Consider the following 11,703-nt stretch of genomic DNA (forward strand, 5'->3'; position numbering starts at 1 on the left):
GGAGTTCAACCCCTGGAGGTGATGAACACTACGGCAAGACTAGCTATGTATACTGGAGAAGCCATAAAGATAGCGATAACAACATAGCTCCTGTGAGTTACAGATAGCAGTCAGCACAGCTATCACTGATGGTGATATTGGGCATGTATTGTGCAATAAGGGACTTAAGGATGGAGGGATGTAATAGCTGGCCTATTTAAGGGGTGGACATCAGGGGGTGGACATCAGGAAGTGGGGAGAGCGCCAATTGTTCAGTGGACAACAAGCATGAGGATCTTGGTGCAGAATGTGGACTTTTGCAGCTAGAACAGATCCTAGGACTAAAAGTGTTAGCATCATGAAAGTACTCTGCATATGTTTATCTGCATGTAAATAAACTGTTATCGTTTGTTATACTAACTGGTGGTGGCTAATCTTTGTCATTACTACAGTATTATTACATCTCTATATCATCACTACAGCACCTCATTTCATTGACTGTTTTGGGTTGCGATCATATATTGTCCATTCAAAATGATTGGGGAAAACTGGAGAAACTGGCCATGATTCAAATGCAGATATTTCAACAGGAAGTCCGTGACACTAGCAGTCTGCAGCATTCCCAGCAGTTCATTGTTCCCACCAGTAATGTGCACCAGTGAATTTTCAACCTGTAAAAATTGGTGGCTACAATTCAAAGTTTAATGCCTCAAATGCTTTAAAAAATTTCAATGTGAGAGCACGTTATATCATCAACTGTATTAAATTAAAAACCTCCATTATATTTCACAACACAGTAATTGCACTTTTGCTAGACAATTGCTTTGCTCGCTGCTTTAAGGTAAAACATCAGGCCTATATAGAGAAATCTGTGCGTACCTCCAAAATGTTTTCTTTGGTTTCCCATCCCTTCTTTACTTTATCTATTCTATTCAAATGTCTATTTCTTTCCTCTCCGGAATATCTTCTATAGTGATATTTTCCGACCTCTGTTTCCATCTTGCTTCATTCTTTCTGTTGGGACAATACATACCATTAATCATTTTCATGAAACATCCAGGAGCTGATAGCAGTTTGTAAAACACTGCATAATTAGTTTGCACCTTTATTGAATCAGCTTCTTTCGTGAGAGAATGTTCTTCCCCTTCATCTCTTTGTACTTCTATTCAGCCACCTCCATTATGTTCCAGTGCTCACCCATTTCCTTTCTTGCCTGCTCCATCTTATTGTTGGCAGACTCAATTCTGTGCCAGATATCAAGGAATTCTTCTTTCATGTTAAAAATGGGAATCTTGCATTAATAATAGAAAGGAGTCAGTTATATCTGATTTTATATAAACTGATTTATTTTCATGAATGGGGCTCAGGTCCCCTTCTGAAAGCATTCAACAGTAAAGAAACAAAAAAAAATTAATAAATTAATAACTATTCAGTGCAGCATTTAAAACATGGCATGTGCAAATTTGATATTAAAAGACAAGTAATTTATAACTGATTAAGACACTTACCAGTATGGAAATATCAATTGACTACGGATCCTCAAAGCTTTCTGAACCTGCAATTTTTAGCATAATTTTGGTTATTCAATTTGATTTTGATTTGATTTACTATAGTCATATGTATTAGTATACAGTGAAAAGTATTGTTTCTTGCGTGCTATACAGCCAAAGCATACTGTTCATACAGAAGGGAACAAGAGAGTGCAGAATGTAGTGTTACAATCAGAGCAGTGTGTTGAAAAAGATCAACTTAATGCAAAGTAAGTCCATTCAAAAGTCTGATGGCAGCAGGGAAAGAGCTATTCTTGAGTCAGTTGTTATTGACCTCAGACTTTTATGTCTTTTTCCTGGTGGAAGGAGGCAGAAGAGAGTGTATCTGGGGTGTGTGGGGTCCTTAATTATGCTGGTTGCTTTTCCAAGGCAGTGGGAAGTGTAGACAGAGTCAATGGATAGAAGGCTGGTTTGCATGATGGGTTGGACTACATTCATGATCTTTTGTAGTTTCTTGCAATCTTGGGTAGAGCAGGAGTCATACCAAGCTGCAACACAACCCAAATTTGCTTTCTATGGTGCATCTGTAAAAGTTGGTGAGAGTTGTAGCTGACATACCAATTTCCTTAGTCTTCTGAGAAAGTAGAGGTGTTGGTGCGTATTCTAAACAATAGTGTCGACATGGGAGAACCAGGGCAGGTTGATGATGATCTGGATAACTAAAAACTAAAAACTTGAAGGTTTCAACCATTTCTGCTTCATCCCCATTGATGTAGATGAGGGAACGTTCTCCACTATGCTTCCTGAAGTTGATGAAATCTCCTTTATTTTGTTAACATTGAGGGAGGGATTATTGTCGTCACATCAATTCACCAGATTCTCAATCTTATTCCTATGCTCTGCCTTGTCATTGTTTGAGATCCGACCCACTATGACAGTGTCATCAGCAAACTTGAAAATCGAGTTTGAGGGGAATTTGGCCATACAGTCATAGGTGTATAAGTATAGTAGGAGACTGAGAACACAGCCTTGTTATTCTTTTCTGAAATAAACAGAAATCAAAATATATGAAATTATTCTTGGATTTAATTCTTTGTGAAGAAGCATGGACTACTAAAACATAAAATAAAACGTAATCAGTCATAGATCCTTTTGGCTTTTAATGATTGACTTGGATTTGTCTCTGTTGCATTTGTGCATTGTTGATATGATTGTGATCTATTTGGGTTTCTTTCTCTATTGATTTCAATTGCTGTTGATAGAATAACATCAAAGCCATATTCTCATTCACTTCCACTTCCAGATGAGTGTAACGAAAAAAATCTTGGTGATAAAAACTACTTTTCTTTTGGCATACAACAATATTGACTTTACTACAATTTAGTTCTTCAGCAATAACAATTCTTTGAAGAACCATCACAATAGTCTCTCAAATGTATTGGCCCAAATCTTGCAGTCTGTAGTGAAGTAGCAGCATTCGCTACTGACTGCACAAAGAAAGAGGATTTTATTTGGTTCATGAGTTGCCATGAGAAATTGCAATTCTTGCTGCAGCATGATCCAACATTGATAGCATCGATGAGGTCTAACAGTGTGATGCGTTGCTAGTGAAACTACACCTCCCAGTGAGATCATGAGTTAAACAGTGCAGAAGGAAGCCATTCTGCCATACAGCACCAATTCTCCAAAAGAGCTTCTCAGCAACTCCCACCCGATCTCCATAACCCTACGCATTTTACCATGACTAATCCATGGACTGTAGGAGGAAACTGGAGTACCCAGAGGAGACCTGTCCAAACACAAGGAAAACATGCAAACTTTACACTGACAGTCACCCAAAGCCAGAACCGAACCTGGGTCGCTAGAGCTGTGAGGCAGCAGTGCTGGGATTTTCACACTAACTTCACTGCAGTGTTAATGTAAGCCTACTTGTGACACTTATCAATAAACTTTAAAACTTTAACCATTGTGCCACTGGGCCGCCCAATGAAGACATGTGCTTTATGGTCAGCCTTCAGCTCAATGGCAGGCATCTTAACAAAGCATGACTTACCAGATGAAAGGAATGCCTGAACTAACATTGCTTTTTAAAGAAGGAAGTTTAATTTATAGTGTTCATGTTTGAGAGAATGCAACTGCTCACCTGAGGTGTGGAAAAACATAAAAGAGGCTCAGAGGCATATGGCACAATGCAGTTGTAAAGCACAAAAGAAACATAAGCAGTTTTACAGAACATTTCCTGGTCTCAGTCCTCCCAACATGGGCAGAGTCATAAGGAGATTAATGAACGAGCACCATGTTTAGAAACTGTGAAATGGAACACAAAGTGGGGGTATCAATACTGTTGGGCCTTCTGACTAGCTCACTAACATCAGCAACAAGCTTTGCAATGCAAATTCATCCTGGCAATAAACTTTAATAATTGTGACAAACATTCCCCAAAACGTTCTTCATTCAAACTCCAAAGATTTGAAGGTTATGTTGACTGATGATGCTAAATTGCCCCTTAATATCAGGGGGATTAGCAGAGTAATGGGGATTATGGGGATAGGACTTGGGTGGAATTGTTGTCAGTGCAGGCTCAGTGGGCTCCTTCTGCACTGTAGGGATTCTATGATATTATAAACTGCTTTTGGCCTCAGTCACTCTCTGGCTTTGGTAGATGCATAAGGGTTTGCGAGTTTCTGTGTTATGTAGGTTTAATGGTAATCTCCAGCAAAGCACTGATCTGTGATATGTGGATTCCTGATAACTCTAAGCATTTATTTGTAATTTTGAAGTAGTTTGTGTTTTGCATTGAACTCCCCTGATATGCCGCAGCTTATTGCTTTGATTGAAAACCAACAAAAGTCCTGGTGAGCACAATGGCTATTTCTGATAACAGTTTACTTATTAAAATCTTTGGGAAAAGTATTTAAAAGTTTCAAAATGTATGGATTAAAGAAATATTTGTAATGTATGCTTGAGAAAACGTAACAGAAAGCTGCAAAAACCATTTTTGTGTGAAGTATCATTTTCTAGATTTGTTTGGTGTTTAAATTGGCCCAAAAGTCAAGGAGCTGTTTCCAATATATTTTGCAAGACCTCAAGTGAATTGCAAATCTACAATTTGTCCATGGACGAGTGCTCGAGCACACATTTCCACCTGCTGATACCTGCTGTAAATAAGTTTACATGAATACCAATGCGACGGGTGAACAATCAGCCCAAATTCACTGAATCACAGAATCTCTTCCATGTAAGCAGAGACCATTCAGTCCATCAAGTCTTCACTGAGTCTCTGAAGAGCATCTTATCCAGGCCCACACCTTCACCTTATCCCCGTAACTCCAAGCATTTACCATGGCTAGTCCAGCTAACCTACACTTCTTTGGACACTCTGGGGCAATTCAATGTGGCCAACCCACCTAATCTTCACAATTTTGGACTGTGAGAGCATTGGGACGAAACCCACACAGACATGGGGAGAACGTATGAACTCCACAGACAGTCACGCAAAGCTGGAATTGAACCTGTGTCCCCGGGACTGTGAAGCAACAATGCTAAACACTGCACCACTGTACCACCCTAATTACTGATCTCTGACCATCAGTGTGCACTCTTCTGGTGACCTGAGACACACTGTAACTCCCTAGTTTTCATCTCAGGTTATATCCTTTGTGTGGTGAATGCAAGATGTTAGATAATTTATTTTCCATTAATGTGGTCTCAGTAATTTTTAGGGTAATCCCATTACTAAAGAATGCAAGAGCAGAAGACACAAGAAGTCATCACCTGGGGATTTTTAGAAGAATTGAAACACTTAAAAGGGGTTCTATAGGTTTGAATTCTCAGCAAAATACAGGCCATCACATTTAGACTGGCATAGTGCAAATAACTTCAATATGAAGGCAGAAAATCAGGTTGCATTATGACAATATACAGCAGCTACATTTGTGCTGGTCACAAGGAACAATCTGATTTGGTAGGGATAAAGAATTTTGGAGCTGCTGCTGTAGATAAGGAACAGTACAGTTGAGAATGACAAAGCCCTCAGTCATTTAAGTGCACTGTGAAGCAACCTATCACCATTGAAGATGACAGATGCTGTTGGGTTACATGGAAGTTCATCAGCAAGTACTGAAATGAATGTAAGGTTGCACTGGGCAACAAGACTTGAATGGAGGTGCAGTATAAAATATACTGAAACAAAACGGAGGTTCTCCTCCCCCAGTTATGGTCATATGACTTGCGATTTGGGCAGAAGATAGGAGGTAAAGGATATATTGAATAAGCCACCCTGGACCAGAGGATTTGGGTTCAGAAAAGGAAGAACTCCAATGATCTCACGCAGAAGAGTAGAGGACTCTTTCACTTCAATGCTCTCTGTGCACCAGCTGTTACCAGCATCATTCTATTCCTCTTACCCATCCCTTTCTTTTTCCTTCCCTGTATCAATGTTCCCTTTAAAAGTTAGTTGTTCTGCACGGCCAGTTTTTTTGATATGTGATCTTTTTAAATGTTTTCATGCAGGTGAGTGCAGGCACATGCTTTATTTCTCACATAACAAGATTTAGTAGGAATAAAAACACAAAATGCTGGATAAACTCAGCAGATCCGGTAGCATCTATGGAGAGAGAAACAGAGTTAATGGGGAAGATTCTCCGGCCTCCCAGCCATGAGGTTCCCACCGGCGGGAGGTGGTGCATTCTCTGGTCTCACCTCTATCAATGGGAATTCCCACTGATGTCACCCGGCAGGGAAAGCCACAGGTGGAGGTGTGCTGTCTGTGGGACTGGAGAATCCCGCCGATGTGAATGGCCAGAGAATGCCAGTGTATATTCCAAGTCTATATGACCGTTCTACAGAACTGTTGACTCAGTAGGATCTTTGCCCTTAGTCATGACTGCCCATGAATTTCCACTAAGCTCCTCCCTTGATCTTGCCGAAAGCTAAAAAGAAATATCATCAAAGCATATAAAACTCTGGTGGGAGGAGTTTGACAGGTTAGACAGGCACTAAGAAGTTGTTTCAATTGTGTGGGTAATCTAGACAATGGGACATAGTTTCAGGATAAAGAGTCCCTCATTTACAACAGAGATAAGGAAAAATCTCTTCAACTGAAAAGTTGCAAATCTTTGGAAATGTCTACCCCAGAGATTTATGAATGCTTTGTGATTGAATATATTAAAGACTGGGATAGATAGAGTTTTGGTCCTCAGGGTACCCAAGGGATATGGGGAGCAGGCAGCAAAGTGGATTTGAAGCCTAAAATCTGCCATGATCATATTGAATGATCATGTTTGAGACAGCCTACAGTCTACTCCTGATTCTATCACTTGTGTTATTGTATTAACCTGCACAATAGGTCACATAATGCTGATTTTTCTTAGGAAATAAGGGACAAAAATGAGTGCTAACAATGGAGGCCTTGTCCACCAGCTACAGAATCGGCTGGGGTCTGTGTCACCTCCCTTGGGGAAGGCCAGCTGAAGGAATATCTCCATTGAGCAATTGACAGGTCAATGTCAGGCTTTTCCTCAGATTCAGGATGCCAGGGGTGGAAACCCTGCATCCTGAGAACTGCCAGACCATCAGCTGACTATTGCCCATCAGTGCCACAGGAAGCAGCCCACCTGAGGTCTAGGACTGACAAGAGACTCAGGCCACAAGTGAGTGGGAGTGGTCTGGAACTCGTGGTGAAGGGTTCACTGGTTGGAGATGGAGGGAGGTTACAAGAAAGGTCAGGGGAGTATCTTTCAATGATAGACTTCTTCCCAATGCCAGGACCCTTGACCAGCTACTGAGTGTCTTTGAAGGAGGGAACCTCCCTGGAAACCTGTAAAGATACCTGAATGGTGACTCATACACCCACCCCAGTTGGATACCAGCAGGATGCAAACTTTCACTGGGCATAATTGCCTGCTTAAAGGCATCAATTAGTATCCAAACTAAAGGCCAACATGAGCATTTCCGTCCCAGATTTGACTGGGTGGAGGCAGAAAGCTGTGGGGTTCCCCAACCTGCAACTTCACTCACAACTAAATGCCTCCAAAGTTGCCACGAGAAGGAATGGGGCGGGGAGAGGTTAAATTCTGCCCTAGGTGTACTGTGCACACTTAGACATCAGAACTGTAATTCAGCTCATTGCATCCCACTTTAGCTTTCAGCAGAAGCTAAAACTTTAATGGAGGCATTAAAGACACAAAAGATAACTCAATAGATACAGTAATCATAGTATTGTGAAGTAGCTGAACATATTGTTTTGTTTGCATTTCCATTTCAGATAGTAAACATTCCAGTTACTCAGGAAAAAAATGTCAGAACAAAAATTTACCAGGTTAAGAGAAATGCAAACGTTTTGAGTGATGTGTGGGAGAAAAGCCATCTTGTGGCCAAATTGGACAATTACACAAGTGAACACAAGCAATTGCCATCAGAAATAGAGTCATAGAGGCAAGTTTATGGAAATGTGGACTGATAATATTATTAATAAAAAGGTCAACACTAAAGTGTGATGAAGTGAGTCGTGAGCAACAGGAAATAGAGATTGACAAGCAGTGTATGCAAATATAAATTTTCTAATCGATATAAAATAGTATCAAATATCAGCATGTTTATCAACTCAAAATTTTGAACCATTGTTGAACATATGCCAAGCCAAAGGGAAGATTGGGGCACTGTGGAGGAAGGGAAAGAACAGGACTGAACTCCCAAGGTATCTTTAAAGACCATTTGCTCCAGCCTGCATACTTTTAAGAGGTTGCAATGCCAGGATAGAAAAACTTATAAACCTGATTTCTGATTCCACATCACCACCCAAGTTTTTTACCCTATCCGTTTCTGAGAAGTAATAGCGGTTGCTAATGACCTGGTCACCCGCTGCAGTAAAAGCTTCTCTACAGTTCACGGGTGGTTTTTGTCGCTGTATAATTTCACAAGCTCTGCTGTTGCTCTGGAAAGGAGAATTGATATTTCAGAGCTTGCACGAGAAAAACAACACTCAGTTAAATATAGGACACATAAATGGCACGACAAAATAGGAAAAACAAATTGAAGAAAGCCATAGAAAGGTTATGGTGCAGAAAGAAGCCATTCTGCCCATTGTGTCTGCGCTGGCTCCATGTGTGTATGGTGTATGGGTTTGTGTGTGTGTGTGTGTGTGTGTGTGTGTGGGGCAAGATCTCAAATCATGATCTTGTTGAAATGTTCTAAAAGTACTGTTACCTGTGTTGAACCTGTGTTGTGTGTAGGTATTCTTGTGTTTTAAGTGTTTTTTTTAATTCTTTACCTTCATAAATTTTAACTTTAATATAAAATCATCACTGGTGGTCTAAGAAGTTACTTCCTAATTTCAGAAAGTCTCATAATATACAACTTGCAAAACTGATCTGGTGGCTGTTTCTAGTTTCCCTTTGGATTTTAGGGAGTTCAGCACTTACCAGCCGCTGTACCATAATAAGAAAATAAAGGAAATGGGGTAGCTGAAATGCCATTACAGTGCTGATGAGAGAGGGTGAGCTATAAGGGTGAAGGTCAGAATTTATTTAATTAGAACTAAGAATTAATAGAGAAACTATTACACCACAGGGTGCTTTATATAGGCTTCCAACTAACAGGAAAGATATGGAAGAACAAATTTGCATAGATATTACATAGAAGGCGCAAAAACTATAGCTTAGTGGCAGAACTATTTTCATTGTAGTTGAGAATTCTGATTAATTCTAAATGCCCAACATGAGAATAATTAGCAGCTAATGTCTTAATATGTGGTTTGAGAATATTACAAAATATTTAAGTAACATTTTAATAATGTCTATACGAAATGAATTTATGACATGCCAATAAAATGAAAGATGTATTCATGAAAGATATTAGCACAAGTCAGGCACAAATTATGCAAAAAAGTAAATTACCCAGGCGGGGTAATAATACCAAAAGATAAAGGCGTCCTTTGGTATTAGAGCTGGTGTAAACTGGTTAGAGAGATGCTGAATCATAAGAAGCCATTTTTGGGAGAGAACTTCCATAAAACGGACAGACAAATGACAGATCAATATTTGAAAGTGTTAAGACATGATTAATTGAAGGACATGCCATTGTTAGATTGACAGAACAGTGAATGACTGAAATTGTTTTTAATTAAGTGCTGGGCTGTATAATTTGATAACAAAAACTGTAACCATGCTCTTTGGCATGAAATCTGAGATCCTTTATGAAAGCCTGCTAGTGCATTAGCTGTGTAGGTGGATCCACTGATCTCCCATTTTGGCCAAAACTAGATTTGTCTTGTCATAATTGCCTGAATATTGTTAGTTTGTAATGTTTTTTGATTCTAACATTTCAATGTTTTAATAAAAATTAGTTTAATTGAAGAACTTCATTGAACCGAATAAACTTTTTTGTTGCCTTTGTGAAATGAAATATTTAACGAAAATATCTGGTCTTTAAATAAATCAGGCCACCTAAAAGAATTTCCCACAATATTGAGTATAAGAACAAAGAACAAAGAAACTACAGCACAGGAACAGGCCCTTCAGCCCTCCAAGCCTTTACCAACCATATGTTCCCAACTCGATCATCTGTTTGTATCTCTCTATTCCCAGTCTGTTCATGTGGCTATCTGGATAAGTCTTAAATGATCCTAGCATGTCTGCTTCAACCACCTTGCTTGGTAGTGCATTCCAGGCCCCCAACACCCTCTGTGTAAAATACATCCCCCGCTTATCCGTATTGAAATTTGTCCCCCTTACCTTGAACTTGTGACCCCTTATGTTTGTCATTTCTGACCTGAGAAAAAGCTTCCAACTGTTCACCCTATCTATGCCCTTCATAATTTTATAAACTTCTATTAGGTCACCCCTCAAACTCCATCTTTCCAGGGAGAACAACCCTAGTTTATTCAATCTCACCTCATAGCTAATACCCTCCATACCAGGCAACATCCTGGTAAACCTTTTCTGCACTTTCTCCAAGGCCTCTTTCAGTGAAATTGCTCCCATTTGGTGTTCAAGTCTGGTCCAGGGAAAATTAGAATCAAAGATTGGCAAGTAAAACTGTAATAGTAAAATAGGCTGCCTTTAAAGAAGCGATAGTTTCGGTACAGTTAAACTATATACTTAGGATCAAGAAAGGTAGAACAAACAAAGACAGATCTCCCTAGATGACAATAGAGAGAGTTAGATGAAACATAAAAAGGCTCCATATGTCTGATGTCAGGTTATCAGAGGAGAATTTCAGAGGAGGAGTGAAAATACAAGCAAAAAGAAAGCATGAGAGAAGACTGACAGTTAACATAAAAGAGAATCAAAAATTGTCTATCAGCTTATAAATAGTTAATGATTAATGATAAATAGTTAATGATTAATAATCAGAGTGTCAAGCTATTTAGGGATCATAGATTGTAGAATCCTACAGTGCAGAAACAGGCCATTTGGCCCATTGAGTCTGCACCAACCACAATCCCATTAGGCTCTATCCCCACAACTCCAGCATTTACCCTAGCTAATCACCTGATACTATGGGGCAATTTAGCATGGCCAATCCAACTAACCAAAAAAGGGGATCGAAGTACTAAATGAATATTTTTAATCTATCTTTATAAAGGAAGGATTGAGACTGTGAATGGAGGTAACAACTGATAAACAGGAGACATTAGAAAGATTGGCTGCACTTAAAGTTGATAGGTCACCAGTACTAAATGGGATGCATCTCAGGTTACTGAGGTAAACATAATTGGAATTTGCAGAGACTTTGGCAATAATCTTCCAATTTAAAAATTAAGCGTCAAAGCTTATGGGGTAAAATGAGAAAATGGAGCTGAAATCGCAAAGCATCAGCCACAATCCTACTGAATGAGGGATAGGCTGAAGGGCTATATGGCTGGCTCTTGCTCCTAAGTTCTATATTCCAACTCCTTTGGTACAGAAGGCAGGATTTAATGGGCAAGATTAAGGTCTCACACACTAGTTGGAGAACTGATGGGTTCCTATCAGTTCTATGGGGGAGACATGATAGGCACTTAACTGATCCCATCAGGCCTTCACCAAGGTTGAGAATCTCGGGGCACAAATACCACCACCAAAAGTTACCAACCTCTCCTTATTGCTGCCAGTAATGCACCCATCAAGACCAAGGTTCAATGAAGGACAAGGCCAAAAGCATCGATGAAGGAAGGAAGTGCAATGGAGTCAGAGTAAGGATGGGGTGAGTGGGGCAGGAGCTGAGGTAGGTGTGTGGGGTTGCCCTTCCTGAT

At 39.8% G+C, this 11,703-nt stretch overlaps 1 pseudogene; it reads right to left on the reverse strand.

Moving 5' to 3' along the window:
* Window positions 1-470: 470 nt before the first annotated feature.
* On the reverse strand, window positions 471-8,905 carry LOC145345577 (structural maintenance of chromosomes protein 6-like; annotated as a pseudogene).
* Between the last annotated feature and the right edge of the window lie 2,798 nt (window positions 8,906-11,703).

Source organism: Carcharhinus amblyrhynchos, chromosome 7 (genome assembly GCF_965287045.1).
Source record: "Carcharhinus amblyrhynchos chromosome 7, sCarAmb.v2.hapA, whole genome shotgun sequence".
NCBI classification, from domain to species: Eukaryota; Metazoa; Chordata; class Chondrichthyes; order Carcharhiniformes; family Carcharhinidae; genus Carcharhinus; species Carcharhinus amblyrhynchos.